Source organism: Ursus arctos, unplaced genomic scaffold (genome assembly GCF_023065955.2).
Source record: "Ursus arctos isolate Adak ecotype North America unplaced genomic scaffold, UrsArc2.0 scaffold_1, whole genome shotgun sequence".
NCBI classification, from domain to species: Eukaryota; Metazoa; Chordata; class Mammalia; order Carnivora; family Ursidae; genus Ursus; species Ursus arctos.
In genome coordinates this window covers 91,036,086-91,048,204 of record NW_026622763.1, presented here as the reverse complement: position 1 = coordinate 91,048,204, position 12,119 = coordinate 91,036,086, and the positions used below count along the sequence as shown (strand labels likewise).

At 44.5% G+C, this 12,119-nt stretch overlaps 1 protein-coding gene across 1 annotated transcript in view; it reads right to left on the bottom strand.

Annotated features, from left to right (window-relative positions):
• The window catches only part of TTLL4 (tubulin tyrosine ligase like 4), a 37,264-nt gene extending 27,337 nt beyond the window's left edge, over nucleotides 1–9,927 (bottom strand). The window contains exon 1 of the mRNA XM_026491931.4: nucleotides 9,653–9,927. The gene's annotated coding sequence lies outside the window, so the exon portion shown is untranslated. The remainder of the gene's footprint in view (nucleotides 1–9,652) is intronic.
• Between the last annotated feature and the right edge of the window lie 2,192 nt (nucleotides 9,928–12,119).

Genomic DNA, 12,119 nt, shown 5'->3' with positions numbered 1-12,119 from the left:
CAATGGGAGCAGGGCTGAGATAAGAATGCATCAATCATATTCCTCACTTCATTGATTCCCTTTTAGAGCCAATTAACCTTGTAGAGTCAGGGGCAGTAAATAAACTGCAACGGCACAAAAAGACTTCAGTTAAAAAAAAAAAAAGAATGCAGGCTGAAGGGGCTAAGTCCCTGGGGCAGGTGTTCCTGCAACACCAAAACTCCCAACATGCCCTGGGTCATGATTTCACCCTGACCTCAGATCTTCACTGTTACTCACTTAATCCATCAAGTCTTTCCAGTTCAAATACACATCCCTGGGGGCGTCTGGGTGGCTCAGTCGTTAAGCATCTGCCTTCCATCCAGGGCGTGATCCTAGCATTCTGGGATCGAGCCCCACATCAGGCTTCTCCCCCCTAGGAGCCTGCTTCTTCCTCTCCCACTCCCCCTGCTTGTGTTCCCTCTCTCGCTGGCTGTCTCTCTCTGTCAAATAAATAAATTTGTGTTCCCTCTCTTGCTGGCTGTCTCCGATTGATTGATTGACTGATTGATAGATAGATAGATAGATAAAATCTTTTAAAAAAAAAAAAAACCAAAAAAACCAAATACACATCCCTGGAGCCATCTATTCTTCTCTGTTTCCACCATTATTCCCCTAGTCCGCACCACTATCCCCTCTCACCTGCTGGTCACCCCCCACACCCCCTCACCCCCGCTTCTAACTCTTAGGCCTTCTTTATAATCAATTCTCCAGACTGTGGTCAGGCGCTCTTTTTAAAATGTAGCTTAAAGCTATCTGGTGGCTCCAAGGCCTACGTGATCTGACTTATCTCTCTGACCTCATGCAAGTCACTCTTCCTGCTCAGCAGGCGTGTTCCCACCTGTGTTCCCAGGGGCTCCACTGTTCCCTCTGAAACACTCAGATCTCTGAACTGCCAGCTCAGTTCCCTCTCTCAGCATTCAGCAAACATCCCCACCCCAAAGAGCCTGTCTACACTAATACTGCACCACCCCTGATCATTCCCTATCACATTACCTGATTCTAATCTGTTTCATTCTTCCACTAGCTGAAATTATTGTATGTATTTCCTTATAACTGCCTAAAGAAACAGTGGAAGAACACATAGGAACGGATTTTTTTTATAAAGGTGACTAATGGGGTATGAGACCTAACTGTGCATACCTTTTCTATCATTTTAATTTCTGGCTATACACATGAATCACCGAGTCAAAAACCCTGTTCGTTATTTTTAAAATAAGAACTTCAATTATTTATGCATTCCTTTGTTAGGTGTCTATCTTCTCTTCCAGAATGAAAGCTTTTTGAGAATTGGGACCTTGTTTACACAGTCTGTGCCCAGCCCTAGGACTGTAATCAGGGCTCATTAAATATTTGCTGAATACACAAATGCATCTACAACAGCTAAACCCAGCAGAGCCACAGTGGGCCCTTTTCAGATTAAACAGGTGATGATTCTACCACCATCTCCTTGTCGCTACTTCTTTACTCAGTGCAGGAACTCGGCCACAGCCACACCCACCTCCTTCAGGGGTGCCTTTTCTTCCCCAGGAGGCCCCCTCCAAAGTCCTCCATGGCTCCTGTTCTATCCTGCCTCCCACGTCCGACCAATCTGCTCTCGCTATTTCAACCATTATCTGCAGAAGCGCCACTCTTCAGACCTGCCCTCTCTCAAGCTTCATGTCCTCATCACCAACCGTCTATTCCACCTTTCCCACGTGCATACCCAACCACTTCAAGCTTGTCACACCAGCTCGGCGCTCTTGACCTTCAATTTCTTTCAGTGGAACCTTCTTTCTCTCAGTCACCTAAGAGGAACACCTAAGCCACTTCTGACTTCTTCCCTTCCCTTATTCTCCAAAGCCAAACCAGTTACCAAACCTAAGAGAGATTCTTTCTTCCTAGGATGCTTCCTCCATTTATTCCCCCACCCCCTCTGCAGAGCTGGATCATTGCAATAACATCTAGACTGAGGTCTCTTTCCAGGGTCCACCCTTCCGAAGCCCACCCTTGCAGGCAGCCTCCAGATTAACTTTGCTTGGTCTTACTTGATCGGGTTACTCCCCTTTCAAAAATTTCCTAGGAGTCCTCACTAAATATCACAGCAGCCGACCAATCACCTGCATCAGAATAACATGGGGTGCAGGGTGCCTGGCTGGCTCATTCAGGAGACTGTGCAACTCTTCATCTCAGGGTCATGAGTTCAAGCCCCCTGTTGGGCATGGAGCCTACCCGAAATAAAAAAATAAAAACCAAAACAGAACAAACATGAGATGCAGATTCCCAAGTCCCATCTTCAAAGTGGATTCAGTGGGTCTGGGGTGGGGCCGGGAATCTGCATTTTTAATAAACATTCCAGATGATTCTCACATGAGTCAGCAAATAATATCCAGATTTCTTAGTTTGGATTGGAAGGCTTATTTCCATCTCCTTACGCCTTGAACTGTGCCCTATGAACTGTGCTGGTCTTAACACTAAACTGGAATAAACCTTTCAAACCTGTCCACCAGCCTTTACTCCACTAAGCCTCTTTCTTCTGAATCCTTGTATTTTATTTACCTTTTCCGGACACAGCTCAAGCCCCACCCTCTCCATGAATATCTCTTGCATAATCTATCCCTCTAACTTGATACTTTACAAAGGCTACTCTCACCACTGTTCTCTTTTCACATGGATATGCCTCATAAGTTCCATGATGATTTTCATAGGGAATCCCTGTTTACCTGTAACAGACAGGTGCAAAGCTAAACTGGAAGAAGGGGGAAGATCACTGCCCTAGTTTGGTCTCCTCCTCAGCAATGCCGCCCAGGTCTCCTTGCCAAACAACTTTATGGGGCACTCGGTCCCTAGAACAAAGTTTCAAAAACAACTGACTTGGGGTGATAGGTATGTTCCAGATCAGTTTTACCTCCACGAAGTTGTTAAAAATAAAACCAAAAAAACTGCCTAGAGGATAAGAAAGGAGGATAAAGAACCACAGAGCATTCTAAAGATAAAATGGCCTCACACATCCCCTTCTTTGTATTTACCTGCCTGGCTCAGCCCAATCTCTACCCCTCCGAGTACCCACCTGACCAAGTGCAGGGCTTCTGCGGTGGAATCCTTACCGCCGTCCCTGGCTGCAGCTTCTGCAGGGAGCCTCAGGACTCACACCAACCTGCACCAACCTGCTTTGTCATCTTTATACAGCACTCAGAAACTGCCTACCTCCTTTTGCCTTCCACTCTTTGAGATGTAATTTTGCCTCCAGTTTCCTCCTTAGTAGAGAGTGAATAAAGAGCAGCCTATGCTAGAAAAATCTACGGCTGTTGTTTCAAACCACCAAGTCTCTAGAGGCCAGGTCCAGACCAACTTGGACAAGTATCTATTTCTACAGAAAGCAATTATTCATTATTCACTGATTAAATCACTCTCCTGTATTACAGGAATGTATGTGAGTGTGTGTGTGTGTGTGTGTGTGTGTGTGTCTGTCTGTCTGTCTCTTGGGACTCGCAGTTTCCTTTCCCTCCTCCACCGAGGTGCTTCCCTCCGTCACCAGGGGAACTCAGGACATCAGAAATGGTTCGGAGTCTACACTCTGAAAGATCTCTAATGAGATTGCTTTAATTGCTCAGTAGTTATTGTAGAAGACGGAACTGACTTACCTGGAACCAAAGAGAATGGGGAGGATGGTGGGAATCATCCTCATCTAGCTATGTCTCCCCCCAAAAAGCTGGAGGGGCAATGAGCTTCTTGAAGGCCTTCTGGGAAAGGAAGCTCAATACCCCAGCCCTATGAGAAGGGAGGGTCAGTACCACAAGTTAAGCTTTTGTAGAACACTGTTCGGCAATGCAAAAGGAGATGGTAAAGCTGAGAGAAAAATACAGCGTACAGCACCTAGAGTTGAGCGGGGCCAATCTACAAATTACTGAAAGGTGAAAACTGTTGAAGGCTTAACGTAATTAGTGACTAGCTCTCCTAGAACCTTGGCTTTTATCACCTTCAAGGAACCTCCCTCCTCCTCCTGAGGGTAGACAGTGTCTTCAAGGTATAGCCTTTAGGTTGTGCTGGGGAAACGATTTTCCTAACAAAACTAAGATGCGATTTGCTTTTTAAATTGTGCTGGTCTTTCCATGGTGGTAGAAAAGCAATGGTGGGTCAGCCTGTTGGTACCTGAGCAAGAACTGAGACAATGTCACACCGAGTCAGATCCTTGACCACCACAGGCTTCCTCACCGCACAGTGAAAGAATGCCAGCCTTACCCAAGAATGTCCTTGGTGACACAGTAAAAATTACCTTAAATCTCAATTCTGGAGTGCATCTTTTTAATGCTCTATGTGACAAAACAAGGAGCACGTGCAAAACGCTTCTGTGGTATACAGAAGTTGATGGCCGTCTCTAAGGAAAGCTCTGTGTGTTTCAATTGCAAAATGTTTCTGTGGAACACCACGTTCGCTTGAAAGAATAAATGACATGAAAGTGATGGGTTATTCAGACTTTGGCATTTGGCAAACATTTTCTAGAAAATAAAACAAAGTGAGTCTGTCAATTCAAGAAAAACTGACAGTATTTGTTGCCAATGATAAAATTTCAGCTTCCAAGAGAAAAATCAGAATTCAGGCAAAACTGTCTCTGCCACCATAAGCTTGACACCTTCCCAAAAGTTAAGCATTTTTCTGATGAAAGTGCAGTGATAACATGAATGATTTTGGGGGGATACTGTTAATAAAATGTGGCAACATTCGGAAGAGCTGAAACGCAATGAAAACAGTGTTTTCCAGATACCTATCACAATGTTATGGAATCATGTCTGGGTAAAAGGCCCCATCAAAAGCAAACAGGGAGAAAAAGAAAAAAAGACCCAGTCAAAATGAGAGACCAATGGATTTTAATGTAACAAAGTATGAAAAGTTCATTTCAGATTCCACATTGCAATAACCTTCATAAAACCATCCCTTGCTAACTTTCGTGTAATACCAAAGAATACCCACAATTACCTGAAAAGGCTATTAAAAATATTCCTTCCTGTCCAACTAAATGTCTGTGAGGCTGGATTTTCCTAATAATTCAACCAAAACAACACATCACAACTGACTGAACAAAGAAAGAGATATGAAAATCCACCTATCTTCTATTAAGCCAGACATTAAAGAGATTTGCAAAAACAATGCTACTCTTCTCACTAATCTTTTTGAAACAATATCATTTTTCATTTAAAAATTCTGCTTATGGGGGGGTGCCTGGGTGGCTCAGTGGGACTGGTGTCTGACTCATGATTTCGGCTCAGGTCACGATCTCTGGGTCATGAGATCGCGCCCCATGTTAGGCTCCACACTCAACATGGAGTCTGCTTGTCCCTCTCCCTCTGCTCCTACCCCCCGCTTGCGAGCTCTCACGCAAATAAATAAATAAATAAATAAATATTTAAAGAAATAAAAATAGGGGCGCCTGGGTGGCACAGCGGTTAAGCGTCTGCCTTCGGCTCAGGGCGTGATCCCGGTGTTATGGGATCGAGCCCCACGTCAGGCTCTTCTGCTAGGAGCCTGCTTCTTCCTCTCCCACTCCCCCTGCTTGTGTTCCCTCTCTTGCTGGCTGTCTCTATCTCTGTCGAATAAATAAATAAAATCTTAAAAAAATAAAAAAAAAAAAGAAATAAAAATAAAAATTCTACCTATTTTAACTTGGATTTATTACTTCTAAATGAATAAATATTTCAATTTCTAATATGGTAAATATCAAGACTATATATCCTACATTAAAAAATATACTGAAGATCCCAAAGAGGTTTTGAAGTGCATAAAGGAGTCCTAAAAGCAGAAGTCTGAGCACCTCTGGTCTAAAATGCCATTGCCTGTCCAGAATATCCATGAGGACTCTTAAGGACAAATTTCTCTGTATTTCAGGGCCTAAGAGAAATTAGAACTCTCCATATTTCTTCCCAAATGCCCAGTCTGGTTTCCCAGTTCTGCCAGAAGAGAGTGTAAGAAGTTCAGGGCACATAAGAGAATTTTTCTCTGCAATTTCACTGACACATCAAAGCATCTGATCCTGTGCTAGAATCCAGGGAGCCTATAATCAGACCATTCAAGGTCACAAAGGAATCTAGTGGTGAAGTTAAACTCAACTCCAGATTATGAATATCAGATCGTGAAGTTAAGGCTTCACCGAGATACAGCTGTTTAGCAAGCAACTTTTCATTTACACATTCATTTTTGTATTTGGTTGTAAATTCTCTGTCTCCTTCTTTCACCCCTTTTCCTCTGCCCACTCTCTCAATGTTGGTGTTCCTAAGAGTTCAGTCTTCTCACTCTGCCTGGCACATAGTCAGTGCTCAATAAACTCTCCCAGAGCAATCTCTTCCATCCCATGACAGCAACCACTTCCTTCCTTCTCGACTTTTTATCATCACCCAGACCTCTGTCATGAGCTCCAGACTTACAGAATGACCTCCTGGCCCTCTCTACCTGGATGTGCTATGGGGACCTCAACTCTGCATGTCCAGAGTGAACCCCTTTATCCTTCTCCTCAAAGCTGCCCTTTCTCCTAATAGTTTCTCCTGCACCATCACCCACCTGGTCACTAAAGTTGGAACTTAGGATCATTCCGGACTGCTCCTTGTCCCACTGTGTATCTATTTTGCCACCAGGCCTTGTCCACTCTATCACCTTTAACATCTCTCTAAACCCTCTCCATTCCCACTGCAGGCAACATACAGCCCTCACCATCTCTAGCCCGGTCTCGAGTTTTCTCACTGGCTCCCTACCTCCAGTCTAAAATCCTCCCTACTCATTTTCTTGGGGGGGCTTTCAAAAATTGTTTTATAATAATTTTTTACTATGTTATGTTAGTCACCATATAGTACATCTCTGGTTTTTGATGTAAAGTTCCATGATTCATTACTATTCAAACCACACACTGATGCTACAGTAGCCTCAAATACAAATCTACTGTTATCTTCCTGCTAGTTATATTTCCATGGTTTTCCTGCAACACACCCTTCAAATGGTTTTACTCCTGTATCCCCAAAAGAATCTAAATCATGTATTCCTTGCAGATTAAAGTTTAATTCTAAGATTTTTCATCACAAGTTTAAACACATCTATTCCTTTGTTAAAAGGAGGTATTTTATAAAAGGACTAAGTTAAGGATTAACTGTAAAGATTTTATAAAAAGATTTTATTAAAAGATTTTATAAAAAGATTTTATAAAAAGAACTAAGTTAAAGATTAACTGTAATTCAAATAAGCATTTCATGATTTGGGGGCGCCTGGGTGGCTCAGTCATTAAGCATCTGCCTTTGGCTCAGGGTGTGATCCCAGCGTTCTGGGATCGAGCCCTGCATCAGGCTCCTCCGCTGGGAGCCTGCTTCTTCCTCTCCCACTCCCCCTGCTTGTGTTCCCTCTCCCACTGGCTAGTTGTACTTCCAGATCTCCCTCTGGCTGTCTCCCTCTCTCTCTCTGTCAAATAAATAAATAAATAAAATATTTTTTAAAAAAAGAAAAGAAAAAAAGCATTTCATGATTTGATAAAGTAATTTTTAGCTATTTTACTGAAAAACACACACCTAAATTAAGAAATCTCTTTAATAAAAGTTTTTATGCAAGTGTTATCCTATAGCTTGAAAAACCCAAGGTCCCAAAAAGCATTCTAGCCACATTTAACTGTTGAGTTCATCTGAATTCATAATATCACAAGAAGAATCAAGCCTCACCCTAACAGCAATGTGTATTAGGAGAAGATAGGAAGCCTCCTGAGTTTTCAAAGTAATTTAATCATCAAAGGAGGCCTTCCTGAAATCAGTATTTCCTAATACTCCACTTGGCAACCTTTTTTTTTTTTTTTTAAGATTTTATTTATTTGACAAAGAGAGAGAGAGAGTGCACACAAGCAGGGGGAGAAGCAGGCAGAGGGAGAGGGAGAAGCAGGCTCCCCACTGAGCAGGGAGCCAGACCTGGAATCATGACCTGAGCTGAAGGCAGATGCTTAACCGACTGAGCCACCCAGGTGCCCCACACCTGACATTTTTACCCTTGGGACAAAACATTATAATTTGGGAAGTATGAGGGATATAACATCCCGCCGCCCCCACCTTTTCTTGTAAGGTCAGTTTCAGAAGAGTTCATTTGGAAGCTGAGGATCTGGAAACTGATTCTTCTAAAGCTATATGTGCAGGTGTATTCCTTGGAAGTCCTGGGCCCTAATCACCCCGCTTGAAAAACTTAAGGATACTGTTCTCTTTAACAAAACATCTATGGCCCTTTGTGATCTAATCCCTATTAATTTTCCTCTTCCTATTTTTTAAAAAAGATTTATTTATTTATTTGAGGGAGCATGCACAAGCAGGGGGAGGGGCAGAGGAAGACAGAGAAGCAGACTCCCCACTGAGCAGGGAGCCTGATGCAGGACTTGATCTCAGGGCTCTGGGATCATGACCCGAGCAGAAGGCAGACACCGCAGACGCTTAACCGACTGAGCTACCCAGGCGCCCCTTCTCTTCCTATTTGTCATTGGATGGCTACCTTCAAACCCAGATCAGGCCTGTCAAACTGTTTCCAATTCTCTTTTTAGGCCTTGCTGTATTATTTTGTGAAGCTACTTTGTATCGGGAATGTGCTCTCAACTTCTTTATTCCCAGAAGACACTTGATAATTTTTCAAGGTTCCATTCAGCCCAACCAATAAGCAGCTGGTAACTTTCTCAGGGTTGAGGGTGTGGGTCTCATACAGTGTCTCAGTATTTACTGCAAGAAATGAAGGATGGACAGAACACTGTCCCAAAAGGTCCCCCAACTACTTTCTGATTGGCTAAATCAACAGGTGATGAAGTTGAGAAAGATGTCATCTGGAGTACGTGAGGGAGCAAGGATGACTCCATAAAGAAGGATTAAAACATATCCTAGATTCAGAATGAGAATGTGAAGACCAGGGAATGGGGATAATATACTTTTCCAAGCAAGTCTGGGTTAACTATCTTTCTAATGTTCTATCAGAGCACACACCACACAGTATGGCAAATGCTTGTTTACTTGATTAAAATCTCCCCTAGACTAGAAGCTCAGTGAAGACATGCCTGCCTTGTTCACCACTGTTATCACCCCAGCGCCTTCCACAGTGCTCTGGCTCACTAAATATTTGTTGATGTTTGTAAAAAACAAAAACAAAAAACTGTTGGGTGAATGATTACATAAAGGGATGAATAAATGAAGAGAGTTAAATTTACAAGATCTCAAATTCTGTTTGAAACCTCTACAGTTTAGGAAAGTATTTCTCTATAGCTACCGAAGATGGGGAAAGAAAAAAGTGGATTTTCATGTTCAATTCAGCTACGAATTGAGAGGAGCTTGGGCGAGGAGAATTTAAACCGCAGCGCGGCGGGAAAGCGGCACGGAGGCCCAGGGTGAGGGGATGCTGCAGGGTTCGGGCACCCGGAGGCAGCGCTAAGTTCACGGGGCGTGGCGGAGGGGGAGAAGGGTCCCGAGGACGGGCACAGACCTGACCGGGTGGAAGGCCGCAGCCCCATCGCCTCCCCGGAGATGGAGAGGTGGCGGGCAGGAAGCGGGGCTGGGGCGGGACCCGCCGGAGGGCTGCGGACCCGCGCGAAAGGACCCGGGCAGAAGGAGGGGCGGGAGAGTCGGCGGGCGGAGGGTCGTTCCCCCGGCTTCACCGTCACACTCACCTAGCGGACCCAGCTTCGCCCCGGCTCGGCGCCGGCTCCGCGTTGCTTCCTCCCTCGGCCTGCTGGGCGAGCGGGCGGCCTTAGACGCCCCTAGCAACCACGCACCGCCACGCGACCCGCGCTCCCAGCCGCCGGCGCCGAAGCCGCCTGCCAGGCACTGCGCGCGCCCCCAGCGGACAGACCGAGGGCCTGGAAGGGGCGATCGCGGCGGGCGGGCGGGAGGCAGGCGCGCGGAATCTCGGGGGTTGTGGGGCCTGGGAAGGCAGGCCGGCTCCAGCCTCGCGCATGCGCAGTCGCTTCAGGGCGCGTGAGACCCAGAGAGCGGAATTCTGGGAGATATAGTCCTGAGAGTCTCACACACACCAACCACACACACACACACACACACACACGCACACCACACGCACACCACACGCACAACACACACACACCACCACCACCACCAAAAAAGACTACGTTAGGGGTTTCCAGGATTCTCTCCTTCTCTGGACCTTGATACCACCTCACCTGAATGGACTATTTCTTTGGCCATGCCTTAATTCGCTCCTCTAAAATTAGGGGCGCCTGGGGGGCACAGCGGTTGGGCGTCTGCCTTCGGCTCAGGGCGTGATCCTGGCGTTGTGGGATCGAGCCCCACATCGGGCTCCTCTGCTATGAGCCTGCTTCTTCCTCTCCCACTCCCCCTGCTTGTGTTCCCTCTCTCGCTGGCTGTCTCTATCTCTGTCAAATAAATAAATAAAATCTTAAAAAAATAAATAAATAAAATAAAATCAAAAGAGTTCAGGCTTTATTAAAAAAGTTTCTTAGTAGTCCTTTTCAGCAGAAGTCTTTCAAATTTGACCACATGAAAGGAGACCTCGCCATATCCACTGTTTCCCTCCAACCCACTTTCCCCTAACTCCAATCTACTCAGTAGAGTACTATTACGACCACCTGCTTTATGGGCTTCAGGTAAGAACTTAAGGAAACAGCGACTCAATTCATCATCTCTCTAGAAAACGAAGATGCCCCAGATGTTCTTAGTCCCAGATGTTCCTAGACCTAATGGATTTGAAAATCAAAGGAGAGGGGCATCTGGGTGGCTCAGTCAGTTAAGCATCTGCCTTGGCTGGGGTCATGATTTTGGGGTCCTGAGATGGAGCCCCACCCACATCAGGCTCCCTGCTCAGCGGAGGAGTCTGCTTCTCCTTCTCTCTCTGCCCTTCCCCTGATCGTTTGTGAGTGCTCTCTCTTTCTCTCTCTCTCAAATAAATAAAAATAAAATCTTTAAAAAAGAAAAAAAGAAAAAGACCTGGAGGGTGAAAAGGTCTTTTCTAAACAGTAGGCTACAGAAATAAAGAGCAAAATAAAAGGTTAAACTAACCTAATAACAATCTGGACCAGAGCAAGGAAGCTTAATAAATAATTGATTTCAGCCACAGTATTGACAGATGCTAAAACCACTAGAGGATTGATTGGGGGAATTTTACACTGGAAGGATCACCTCTAGATTTTAACCAATCTTAGATCATGAAATGCAGGACAGCTATAAATTATGTTTCCTGATGTGATGCAATTTAAACTACACAATATTTAGGAAGTAGTTTATTTTTGTCAAAAATAGTTGAATCTGAATATAATCAAGCTTTTGGCTCCAACTTCCAGGTTATAGGAAATAAAGAGAAATAATGACATGGCAAGAAAGCAATCTGACGAATCCAGAATGTGGGCCAATGTACAGATGAATGACCTCATTTCTTCAACAATTTCGGAGTTTAAAAAAAAAAGTGAGGTGTTCTAGATTGTAAGAGACTTAAGAGACTATCAAATGTAGTGAGTGGACCTTGTTTGGATTCTGATTCAAAGAAACCAACTGTAAAAGATATTTTTGAGACAATGGAGAAACTTGAATATGGGGACATTAAGAACAAAGACCGATGTTAAGAAACCATTATCAATTTTGTTATGCAGTTGACTGAATGGTGCCCCCCCAAAAGATATATCCACACTCTAATTCCAGGAGCTTGTAAATATTATATGGCAAAGGATTCTGAGAGGATTAAGGAATTTTCCTGGATTTTCTGAGTGGGCCCTAAATCCCATAACCTGTGTTCTTCATGAGGCCAAGGGAGATGTGACAGACAGAGAGAAGACACAGAAAAGAGGAGGAGGGGACACCTGGGTGGCTCAGTCCATTAAGTGTCTGCCTCTGGCTCAGGTCATGATCCAGGGGTTCTGGGATCAAACCCCACATCGGGCTCCCTGCTCAGTGGGAAGCCTGCTTCTCCCTCTCCCTCTGCCTGCTGTTCCCCCTGCTTGTGCTCTCTCTCTCCCTTTCTGTCAAATAAATAAAACCTTTTAAAAAAAGAAAATACCCTTATTTTTCACATACAGGTATTTTTTAGCGATTAGACATGATGCCAGGGGTTTGCTTTTGCTTTAAAATACTAATAGCAAAAACTCTAGAGGCAATGAGCACACCAAGCAT